Here is a 10755-nt window from a genome sequence, read left to right as displayed (position 1 = left end):
ACGGTCCTATTTTCACAAACAAGTGTCCACGAGTCAAGACGTTAGGATTGTTCAACCAATCTGATATCGAGATTGTTCAAACAAGTGTCCGCCATTCCGAGAGACAGAGTGGTCCACTCCTTAATGTGGACTATGATTTTATTTTTTTTTAACTGCACATTTGCTACTCCTGGAGCGGCTTCGAGGTGAGTGGATCCCTGACTGTGGGGCCCATCTTAATGTATTCATCTTAAATCGACTCCGTCCATCCGTTTTGAAAGATCATTTTACAGCATGATGCCAAAAATGAAGCTGATCCAAATCTTAAGTGGACCATACCACGGGAAGTTATGGTGACTGACCATTAAAAAATTCTCGTGGGTCACAAAAGTTTTAGTTCAAGCTGATGTTTGTGTGTTCGATTCATCCAGGTCTTTGTAACTTCATCAACAGGTTAGATGGCAAATAAACATTCTGGTGGACTTTTAAAAGATTTTAATGATGGGTACTTAATCAACTTTTTTTTTTTCCTGTAGTGTGGTCCACCTAAGATTTGGATCTTCTTCATTTTTGGTATTATCACTTAAAATGAGCTTTCAAAACGGCTGGACGGCCGGATGTAAGTAACATACATCACAGGCAGGGATCGACCTCAGTGGATTCGGGGATCCACCGAAGCCGCGCTCTTTTCCTCCTAACATTGTGGTCTCCCAATGATTTAATTCCTGGGCCAGGCATGTCGATAGCGTGTCTTATAACTGACGAATGGCTCACATATGATACACGTGCATCATGCTGGCATGTGTGCCTCAAAAACCCTATCAGTCTCATGTGAGCAAGTAGGTGTTCTACACACATGAGAGTTGGATGCCTGATCAGGCATGTGAGACAGATAGGGGTGTACATTGAGTCATCGAGCCTGACTGGCTAGCTTGGCTCGGTTCAATCAGCAGCTAGGACCAGTTCGAGCCAATATTAAGCTGAGTTCACTTGTGTAGCATTTTCACAACATCTGGACTGCGCCTTTAAAATCTCACTGCATGTGAAAAAGGTGCAATAGTTTTAAAGGTATTTATCAAACACCTTCTAAGCAACATAAAAATCAAGAAAAAAAAGTGTATTTGTAACGTATACATACCTTCCTTGGCACCAACCCCATTAGGTTGAGTCATTTCATCAAACACTTGGTGAGCAACATCAATATCAAATTAACTGAGTCACCGAACTGGTTCAATTCGAGTTAGGTTCAATCTGAGTCAAGTTGAGCTGGGGCTAGCTTGAACTCGGCTCGAACTCATTTTCGAGCTCAAAAAATCAGCTTGACTCGACTCGAACTCAGCTTCGAATCGAGCTTTTTTGAGCCGAGTCCAGCGAGCTAACCGAGCTAGCTTGGTTCGTGTACACCTCTAAAGACAGATGGGAGGACCCAAGCCATGCCTTGCCAGACGGGTGGCACATCAGGGCCATTCATTGTCCTTTTAATGTAGAATGTCGACCACTAAACAGCTCGTTTTGCCTAATCCTAATTATTAGGCCATGAATGTTTGCGATGGGGCCTACTGTTACCGCCCTTCCTAATGAATGGTCTATATATCACACACGTGTACTACGAGGTTCTCTTCCATCATGTTGGCACTTTGTTTGGTTTGATAACATGTGATGCGTGCGGATGTATTGGAAACAATTGTGCGATTTTATTCAAACTGAACAACTTTGACTCCGAAGACTGAGAGAGGCTAATACATTAAATGCAGTCATATATGCCATAGGGCTGAGAAGATAGGTTGACCATTCAGCTATTAGCATGAGATTATTATAATGTGATCAGGAGATTGTCTGACCAAGGGATTCTTCCTTCAAATATGGGTTGCAACTTGCCTTTGAAAAGACATTTTAGTAAACAAGGCTCCCTCCGAACCAACCAATAGCATTCTAGGACCTAAGCTCCTCTTCACAAGGCACAACTACAAAAGTCACAGACTCCTGGCATTGAGGCCTATTACCACAGCAAGCATCCTCCCAAACTCTAATCTAGGAACCATCCCCAACCTTGAAAAACGGTCCTCAATGAAATCCTCCTCCCAAAATACAACTTTCAAGAGACCTAAAGAGTACTGAGAATTAGTATAAGACATTTTGCTTTGTTGATTTTTCTATCATTAATATATATATATTTTTGGTATTCTCTAAATACTTCTATCTTTATTTCAACGGTTATGGCAGTTGAATCATTATCACGTATGATTTCACATGTCTTTTTTGTCTCTTCTTGACATGTGTCCCTTTAACTGTTCCTATTCACTTGACCAACTTCTGACTCTTGGACTTTTCAACCAAGTTGCGTCATCAAATGACATGTACCATCCAATTAGTGCCGGTTGTGATTATGTGAAAAGTGTTCCAAATCATCACTTGATCGTGGATTCGGTGAACACCTTCCAAATACTTCATGATAATTTTAAAGAAATACGTGCTACTTTTAATGCACCCTTCTTCCTTAGCTGTCCTCGTCAGATGCTTTCTTTCTTCAATCGGTGAAAGCAACATTATGCGAAATTAGTCACTGAGTCCACTGATCTCCTCATTACCTAACTTCCCATCAACCATCGAGACAAAGAAACCTATGATCGAGGAGAAGAAATCGACCGAAGATAATAAAAAACCGACCATACCAAAATCGGTTGTATATGACTTAAATCTGAGAAGATCAGTTGCCTATTCAGTCACTCACACAAGATTGTTATAAAATGATCAAGCAATTGTCGTAGGGTGAGTCTCTTCCTCCAAAGATTGGTTGCACCTTGCCTTCCGTATGAATGGACTTTTTAGTATATTGGGGTAGTCGGAAATAATTAGACAAAAAGAAATACTTACAGTTAGTCACAAGGTGTAACTGCAGAAAAACTCTTCTAAAAGAAGAGCTTACAATGGAAACGGAAACTGTTGATGTAAGAATCTGGACTGTCCCCTTCAAACCTCCGAGCACCTGTACAAGAGAAGAATAAAGGAGACCCTGGCTAGAGCAAGGGACCCTTTGATGTCAAAGTCATGCTAGGAATCTGGGTCTGGTTGTGTTAAAGGGTTTAGGGCGAGAGATTCTACATACATTTTCATGTAAATTGTCGTATTATTTATAGTGTTTGTAGGATGAGGTGGTCCACAATTTTAGGTACGATCTTAGCCATTGGGGAGATGTGCGTGAGTGGTAAATATAGGCAGTTACCCTGGAATTACGTGGTGGATGGTTACACAAGTAATGGGCATCAACGGTTACTATGGAGCCCTGATAGCCTAGATAAAGCCTACCTAAAGATAATCGAGCCGAACTTGTTGATTAACTAGGATTAGGCCGAGCACCGAACTGTGCCGAGCTGAACTCAATGGTTAGTCAGTCAAAGATTATTCTGAGGAACTTGGGAGATCTGTGTTGGTCAAGCCGAGCTTAAGATTCGATTTATCTTTTCGTCGGTCCTATCTATCCTCACCGAGCTCTTCCTCAACTTCATCGAGTTAATCACCTCCTTGGCCTGTCCTTGGGAGAGTGAGCTCTAGTATTTTTGGGTGAGAGGGTACAACGGTGTACACTCGTAGGCTCGAGCTGACCATGGGGACGGTCGGACCATATTTCTCGTAACAAAAACAGTTCAACATAAGATCATAGACTCGAATTACAACTAACGATTAACACTAAAAATCACTGCTACTCTTAGGATAAAGCTAAATTATTATAAAAAAAGAAAAGATAAATTTGATTGGTTGGTTGGATTGGTAGGATACGTCTTGCTCTTTTTTTCTTTTTTCTTTTTTTATTATTATTATTTATAGATTTCTTTTATACTATTCATATGTTTCTCTCTTTATTTCAACAGGTATGGCAATCGAATCATTGCAACGTTTAGTACCTCATAATTTCTTGACACTTGTCTCCCCGATCACTCCTCCTCTCAACTGCCTTCTACGAACTTTTTAGCCATGCCTCGTCATCAAATAATGTGTACCATCTATCTCAGCACCTACTGTGATTCCCTGAAAATTGTTCTAAATATCTTTAAAGGTTTTTTTGCTAACTATTTCTTTCCTACAATGATACGTGTCATTTATTAATGGGCTATTTCATGGCCGGTCAGAAATAAGGTAGAACACATGTGCCAGCCACGCAGCTCCATTGATATTGACCGGAAGAAAAATGGTATGATCCTGGCACCAGGCATGGTTCTCAGCTTGTGATAGATCATCCCACCGATCTGAAGCACCACATTACGTGACCCCGTCTGAAAAATATTCACAAGTGGAAGATCCTTATCGTCCAATATTACAACCTTTTTCATCTAATGTAGACCATTGTAGTATTTTTTGTATCTTAAACTTGGATGATACGGATTTTCATGGGAGGAGATTTTGATCGTGGTCAATTGACACCGAGACCCATCAGATCAACGGTTCAGATCAATAAACCTGAGGCGAATTTGTGCCGGATACCTACTTGAAGGGGAATTCCATGATCTTTTGCCTCAAGGATATGCCTGGCATCATTTATCTTATAGTTATTTCTTGTGAGGTCCAGGGATCGACAATCCAGTCCGTTGATCCAGTGGGGACAACTTCAAATTGGGGGCGTTTGAAAGGATCTCCTAGAAACATATTTGAAGATTTTGGTATGGCCCATCCACACTGCAGCCCATCAGTTAAACGGCTTTGATCGAAGAATCATGGACCCCATTTGTGGGAACTCGGGGTCAAGACCTATCCATGAAGTGAGCTCATCGATCATAAACCTCCTATGACGAAAATGCCCTCAATATTTCTCTGGTCATTTAAAAATCATCGAGGATAATTTTGATATTTCAGCCATAAGAAAGTGCTTTATTGGAATTTTGAAAATCTCAGAGGCTTAGATTCAGTTTGACTTTAATAAGCTTTTGTTAATTAGACTTTTCCTTTATCTGTATTTGTTAGTTAAAGTAAGAATGAGTAGGTCCGGGCCGGTATCTGTCATGTAGTTAATAGCGCCTCCTTGTCTCAATCGTCTAATGGTGGCCACTCATCACCTATACACGTGGCATAGTTGTACGGCTAGAGCTGGTCATCGAGTCGCGTTGGACTGTGTTAGGGTTGACCCGACTCAATCCGGTTTTGAAATAGGCCTGACCGGGACTTGGCCTAACTCGGTACCGAGTCCAACATGCTTGACCCAAGCTGAGTCTGGGTTTGACTTGAACTAATCTTTATTGAGTTCGGGTCTGACTTGAACTAATCTGGACTGAGTCCGACTCGATCAAAAGAGTTGAGTTGGGTCGAGTCAGAACCGAATTGGATCAAGAGACAAGGGAGGAATGGAGTGGAGAGGAGAGAGAGAGAGAGAGAGAGAGAGAGGAGGAAGAGGAGAGTGGTAATGGTGGTGGGTGGCTGCCGGGCTTCAAAGATGAGGGAGGGAGTGGAGAGGAGAGAGAGGGAGAGGAGGAGGGTGTGTGGGTGGTGGGTGGCTGCCGAGCTTCGAAGAGGAGGATGAGAGAGGGAGAGAGAGAGTTTGGGATCGGTCGGGTGCGACGATATGGTTAGCGAGATACTTAGAAATTAGAATTTTTTATCATATATATACTCAAATCTGAGTCGACTCAGGTTTCGAATCGAGTGGAAGCCTACTCAGTTCATGCTGAATCACCCATTCCGTTCGGATCAAGTCGGGTCTAACGAGTCAATCGAGTTGTCCCATGCCCAATTCTATGTATGGCAACTGTAGTGTCCAAATCCTAGGCCCATTGTACGTGGGAGCAGATTAGGTCCAGCGTTTACTTTGGGGCCTACTATGGGGCCCACCATGATGTATGTATTCTACATCCATTTCGTCTGACCATTCGTTTTGTCAGGTCATTTTAGGGCATGAAACCAAAAGTGAAGCAGACCCAAATATCAAGTTGGCCCTATTTCAGGAAACAGCAGTGATTGAATGTTCCACCATTCAAAACTCCCTAGGCCCACTGTAATGTTTATTTACCATCCAACCGGTTGATAAGTTGACGTAAACCTAGATGAAGGTAAAAATAAATAAAAATCAGCTTGATTCAAAACTCTTGCAGTCTATTGTAAGTTCTTAATGGTAAATCACCACTGTTTCCTATTTTATGGGCCACTTGAGATGTGGATCATCTCCATTTTTGGGCTAGTGGCCTAAAATGATCTAGAAAAACAGATGGACGGTCAGGCCTGGATTCTGGGTCTAAATGTATTGAGGGGTTTTTGAGAAATAATTTTTGCCTACCTCACAAGACGATGGGGGTTCCTCTTTTATAGCTGCTGGAGCATTTAATCGCACGAGGATTCTCCTCCCGATATCGTGTGCGGGATCCTCTCCTGGTATCACGGAGATAGGATCGTGCCCATCTTCAGTCTTCATCCGATCCCGTGAGCTTCGGGGTCGGGGATCTTATCCCAAGATATTCGGGATGAGGCTTTATCTTGCGCTGGCCGATCTGATAAGAAGATCGGCCCGATGCATGCCCGGATCGCTGATGTGTCGTCCGAACCGACTTACATTCTGTCTCGGTGTAGTGAACCATGCCTCGGAGTTAACACATCCTTTGGCGACCCGAGGCATTAAGTCCAAGTCTCCGAACTTTGTCCCCAACAGGAAGCCCCCTTACTCCGTGTGTTTCATATGACACTTAGGAGTAGCGAGTTTAGAGTCGGTCATAACTTAGTTCGAGACAATAAGTAGTCATTTAATGCATTATGTGTATACACAGCATGAATGTACATAATACATCGCATGAGCCGCCGTCAAATCGCTCACCCGCCAATGAGGGTTGGACACGTAGCAAGGGCATTATTGTCGTCGGTGGCGTGCGCCACGTGTCGGGTGGGGGAGTCGATGCGGCGTCGAATCATTTCCCCATTAATTGCTTCGCCACATGGCAATCTTATAAAATGGTGGGGGTCCCGCATTTCGAACTTCTACCGCCATTCCCGCTTTGCATTTCCTTTGGAGCTTTTTCGGTCTTTCGTCTTCTTCCTTTCCTCTTTCTTGACTCCGCGGCTCCTTTCGCCATTTTCGTTTTCCTTCCTCCCTCCGGTGAGTCTCCCCTTCCTCTTTATTTAGTGATAATGGCGGTTAGAGGTTCTCGAAGTCCCCAGGGGAGCTTCCGGAGACGAAGGCGAAGCGTAACGTTTTTGGAATGTTGCGGAATCGCCTTCCTTACTGACGGAGATAGCAGTTGATGCGAACGCTGCTTTTCTTTCTGAGAGGGTCACTGAAGCTCCGGCGGAGCGCCCTGCTTCCGTTGATCCTTCTCGTGGTGGGTCGTCTTTAATAACCCGCCCGGGAAGGCCTAATCTTCCAAGGGGCATGGAGGAAGAAGAGGAGGAGGAAGAGGAAATATTGATTGCCGAGGGAACCTCTGGGCCGGTTCCTGTTGATGAGTCGGCACACGCCGAGTCTGAAGGAGAAGGATCGGGGGATGATCTAAGCGGCCCGGTTCCTTCAGTTTTAACTGAGGCGGATTTAGACAGAATCCGAATCGGGTATCACATCCCCGAATCGGTTATCACTTATCTCCCCCGTCCGAATGACTTGCCGGATCATCCTCCTGCTGGGGCGGTCGCGATCTACCAAGTCTCGATGCAATGCGGCTTGCGTCTGCCCCTTCAGGCCATTGTCCGGGGAGTTTTATCTCGTATTCAGATTGCCCCGGGGCAAATAGTTTCGAATGGGTGGAGGAACTTATTCGGGTGTGCGGTGTTGTGGGCTGAGATGGAACAGCCACCGCTAACAGTCGACGAATTTCTCCACTTATACCAAGTGCGCGTGAACCCGAACTACCCCGGCTTTTATGTCTTCGCTGCTTGGCGGGGCGGAGGCGGCTCCCTAATAACTGACCCTCCCACTTCCAACAAACATTGGAGAGAACGTTGGTTTTGGGCCTGTGGTCGCTGGGAGACGGCTGAGTCCGGGTCCTGCGAGGCTCGTGTTCCTCGGGCGTTCCAGAGAGCAGGTGACTTGGGTCTTCTCTCTTGCCCTTCTTTATTTTTGTAATATTCTGAGTCTGACGGGCTTGTGTCTGGCAGATATTCCGAAGAAGCGGCAAAAGCTCGGCTCCAAAGAGTTGAGGACGTTGGATCCGGCAGATAGGTCCTGGAAGGTGCTCTTACAGCCGGAGCGTCTTCATCTCGCAGGTCTAGACTCGGCCGTCACAGGTAATCGAAAATGTATCTTCATGTATCTTCTGAATTTTTCCTGACTTACTTCGTTTTTTTTAATTATTTTTAGATTTGCCCGAAGCTCGACCCCATCTCAGGATTGTTCCCGAATCGGCCCCCTCGGAAATGACTGGAGCTCGTCCTCCTCTTAGGGCGGTTTCGAAGTTAAAGGCTCCTCCGCGATCAGTTCTTCTGTCGGAGCCTCGGCCGCCGAAGAGACAAAGAGTGGTGCGGAAGGAGAAGGAGCCTGCGAGTTCTTCTGCCCCTACTGTCGTCGTAATTTCTGACCCGGAAGAAAGGGTGGAAGTGACGGTGGCCACAGCCTCGGAACCTCAGGCGGCACCCGACTCGGGACACGTTGCGACGGATGTTCCGAGACAGGAGGAAGAGACTAGGGCTGCGTCTTCCAGAGGGGAAGAAGAGACGAGGACTGCATCCTCCAGAGGGGAGGAAACGAACCAAGAAGGGCCGTCCGTCCTGCAGAAGGTGGTGTCGGGGATGGTTCCCTGGGCCTTAGCCCATGGGGGCGAAAAAGAGTTCATCAGTCTCTACAACGCTCCTTCATCGCAAACCATCGGCCATGCAGCAAGGGTGCTTTTTGAACTCGCTCCCTACTTGGTTAAGGCCAACAAAGAGTTATCTTCGACTCATCGGCTGCGGACTCTTCTGTCGGAAGCCGAAGGGCGACGCGAGGATGCCGAAACTCGGGTCGGCGTTCTGATAGGCGAGGCGGCCCTTGCCCGGAAAGCTGCCGAAGACGCAAAAGCAGAGGCGGCTTTCTCCAGGAGAGCCCTTGATGAAGCGCAAGCCGAGGTTACTCGGGTATTGGCTCTCCTTTCCAGAGCTGAAGAAGAGAACCGACGAGTTCTCGCAGTCCATGCTTCTTGTGCAGATGACTTGGCTCGGGCTAAGCTTGAGGCGGCGGGGCATATTCAGCAGGCCAACGAGAAGACTCGGGAGGCTGAGAAGGCTAGGGACCAAGCCGTCCAAGCTTTCCTTGAGTCAGCGGAGTTCGAGGATGAGAGGGATCGCTTGTTCCAAAGCGGATATCTGGAATGTGTCAAAGACATAAAGAAATCTTTTCCTGACCTTGATCTCTCAGAAATCGAGGGAGGAGGAGCCTCGGAATCCGAGAATCCGCCGCTGAAGTCACTGCTGGGGATGATGCCGGTACATGCGAGAATGCTTCGGGTACCGTTCCTACCGGAGGACAGTAACCAGGGCCCCTTGTGTTTTTTTTTTTTTAAATTCGATGTATTCACATGTTGTACTCGCATGTGGTTGATGAATGAAAGAAAACGCTTAGTTTTATTCATTTGACTTGGCTTTAATCTTTCTTAGTTCAGAGTCTTTAAACATTGAGTACCGAGCTAAGGATAGTAAATCTTGAGGTGCTCAGCGTTCCAAGGATGAGGCAATGATTGTCCGTTTAGATCTTCTAGCCGATACGTTCCTGGTCGGATGGTGCCCGAGACGATATAGGGTCCTTCCCAATTGGGTCCCAACGTACCCGATCCAAATTCCTTGGTATTGAAAAATACTTTTCGGAGAACCATATCTCCCATTCGAAACCTCCTGATCTTAACTCGGGTATTGTAGAACCGAGCCACTTGTCGTTGTCGTGCCTCCGTGCGCAGCCGCGCCACTTCCCTTTGTTCGTCCAGAAGGTCGAGCCCGAGTGTAAGGAGTTCTTCATTTTCTTCCGCATTGAACGAAGTGATTCGAGCCGAAGGTAATCCGATTTCAACGGGAGTGACGGCTTCCGAGCCATACGCGAGTGAAAAGGGAGTTTCTCCTGTGGCGGTTCGAGCTGTAGTTCGGTAAGCCCAAAGAATTTTCGGGAGCTCTTCGGCCCATGCTCCTTTGGCCCGGTCAAGCTTGGTCCGAAGATGTTGCTTGATAATCTTGTTAACCGCCTCAACTTGTCCGTTAGTTTGAGGATGATGAGGTGAAGAATAGACGTTTCTGATTCCGAGGTTGTCGCACATCTCGCGAAAGCTCCTATTATCAAATTGCCTTCCATTGTCCGTGACAATGGTACGGGGTACTCCGAATCGGCAGATAATGTTTTTCCACACAAACTCGGTGATCTTCTGCTCGGTTATTTTGGCTAATGGCTCCGCCTCGGCCCATTTCGTGAAATAATCCACTGCTACCACAGCAAACTTGGTCTGACCTTTTCCCATAGGGAGTGGACCTATGATGTCGACACCCCACTGTGCGAAGGGCCAGGGACCAGTCATCGGCGTCAGTGCCTCGGGGGCTTGCCTCGGAATTACCGCGAACCGTTGACATTTGTCGCATTTTTGGACGAGCTTGCGAGCGTCGTGTTGGATAGTGGGCCAGTAATATCCCTGTCGTAGGACCTTGTGGGCGAGAGATCGCCCTCCAGAGTGGTTTCCGCAGATTCCTTCATGGATTTCACGTAATACATAGTTCGCCTCACTGGGTTTGAGGCACCGCAGCAACGGAGCGTAGTAACCTTTCTTATAGAGGGTTCCGTTGAGTATGGTGTAACGGGAGGCTCGGATCTTAACTCGTCGAGCCTCGGCACGATCTTCAGGCAGCTTTCCCTTGTCAAGG

Source organism: Magnolia sinica, chromosome 6 (assembly GCF_029962835.1).
Source record: "Magnolia sinica isolate HGM2019 chromosome 6, MsV1, whole genome shotgun sequence".
NCBI classification, from domain to species: Eukaryota; Viridiplantae; Streptophyta; class Magnoliopsida; order Magnoliales; family Magnoliaceae; genus Magnolia; species Magnolia sinica.
This window is presented reverse-complemented; position numbering follows the sequence as displayed.